Raw genomic sequence first — 2,228 nt, forward strand, 5'->3', positions numbered from 1 at the left:
TTTGAAGGGGATGGATTCGGCCTCCTTTAGCCAGGCCAGAGCTCCAGGAGCCTGGGTAGGATTCTAGCTTTCTCCCCTTGCAGGCACCTGGCACTGAAGAAATTTTTTTTTTCCTTAAAATCTTTATTTTTGTGTTCCTTGTTGTTCCAAACTTAATTCTAATCACTTCTAATTAGAGATTTTATTAAAAATAGTGCAATAAATGACTAATTTCACAAAAAATAATGCAATATAAAACGGAGGTTTTTAACTTTATTGTAGTGTCTTAGAAACTAATATGTCTTCAAAAATGTTTTTTTATCACTCCTAGGAGTGAAAACTGTTGTTATATGATGTTTTTTTTTTTCAAATTTTAAATGATCATTTTTCATGGAGCTTTGAAGGGGATGGATTCGGCCTCCTTTAGCCAGGCCAGAGCTCCAGGAGCCTGGGTAGGATTCTAGCTTTCTCCCCTTGCAGGCACCTGGCACTGAAGACATAATTTTTTTCTTAAAATCTTTTTTTTTGTGTTCCTTGTTGTTCCAAACTTAATTCTAATCACTTCTAATTAGAGATTATTTTAAAAATAGTGAAATAAATGACTAATTTCACTAAAAATAATGTAATATAACTGATGTTTTTAACTTCATTGTAGTGTTTTAGAAACTACTATGTCTTCAAAAATGGTTATTTTTCACTCCTAGGAATGAAAGCTGTTGTTATATGATGTTTATTTTCAAATTTTGAAAAATCAAAGGATTCTAGCTTCCTCCCCTTACAGGCATAGGACACAGAGAACCTCATGGTTTTCCTAAAAATCTTTTTTTATGTTCCCTGGTGTTCCAAACTTAGTTTAAATCAATTTTAATTTGTTATTATGTTAAAAACAGGGTAATAAATTCCTAATTGGACTATAAATAATGTCATATTGTCTGCTATAAAACTGATGTTTTCAACTCTATTGTAGAGATTCTAGAATCAACTAATAGAGAATTGAAATAAAAAAGGGCATAAGAAGACATTACCAACAACGACCACAAGACGGAGATATTGTCCAGACATTACCAACAACGACCACAAGATGGAGATCTTGTCCAAAGAGGCAAGAAGGGCAAAGCCGCGATAAGGTAAAATCATTTTTTGAAAGAGATTGCTGTCAGAATGCACATCCGTATCCCAAACAGAATCTCTAGAAAAATATGATCATTTGTGAAAAAGGCAAACGAGTGTCTGCTACAATATGATTGCTACATATCTGCATTTGTTGTTTTTTAAGGAGTAAGAGTGCAGGGGGTTTAAACCTGCAATCCAGTGTAGTGAAGTATTTCACAACACTACCTCTAGCACCTCTGGAAATAAATCCTCATAATAATTTTTGCCCTGGGCATGTACCAAAAAATCAGTGAGCATATATATATATCACTGTGTTGAAGCTAGAGACACAGAATAACTGCAAACACAGTGTTCCTGCACTTCAAACTGTTCCTTGAAGGGCTCTCAAACCCCGAATTTCAGATGCCTAGCTGTATCGCTGATGTGTTGCACCTCAGAATCACTTTTAAACCTTACCTCTGGTATCTTTAATCCCTATTGCTCAACGCATGGTAAAAGTATTGCATACATGTGTCTGAAAATGAGCAATGGGCCCCTGAGAGACTCATTTGCCTGTTTCACAAATGATCGTATTTTAATAGAGATTCTGTTTGGGATTCAGATGTGCATTCGGACAGCAATCCCTTTCAAGAAATGATACGTTCTGGATGAGGTCAAAGGTGCTGGAACACTGTATTTCGGATGCGAATGTGTGTCTCCTGCTTCAACGCAGTGGCATATATAGATGTGCTCCTGTAATGTCTTGGTACATGCCCAGGGCAGTAAGCAGTCTGAGGATATATTTCCAGACGGCATAGAGCAGTGAAGCAGTGAAGTAGTGCAACACACTGGATCATTATATTATTAGAATCTATTTGTTTAACATGCACGGGTCTGTCTCAATGGATGCAGTGCTCCTGAAAGGGCTCTCAAACCCTGCATTTCAGATGATTAGCTGTATCCCTCACATGTGGCACCTCAGAATGACTTCTACTTTATTCTGCTTAAATTATTACATTATACATAATTTGAGTTCATTTTTAAAAGTAAAAGGTAATGAAAGGAATGAAAGATATGTAGCAATCACATTGTAACAGGGGTGACAGTGACTTTTTGCTTGTACTAAGCATTAGTACCTAAGTCCACTAATGGACTTC

Source organism: Atractosteus spatula, unplaced genomic scaffold (assembly GCF_055471065.1).
Source record: "Atractosteus spatula isolate fAtrSpa1 unplaced genomic scaffold, fAtrSpa1.hap1 Scaffold_32, whole genome shotgun sequence".
NCBI lineage: Eukaryota > Metazoa > Chordata > Actinopteri > Semionotiformes > Lepisosteidae > Atractosteus > Atractosteus spatula.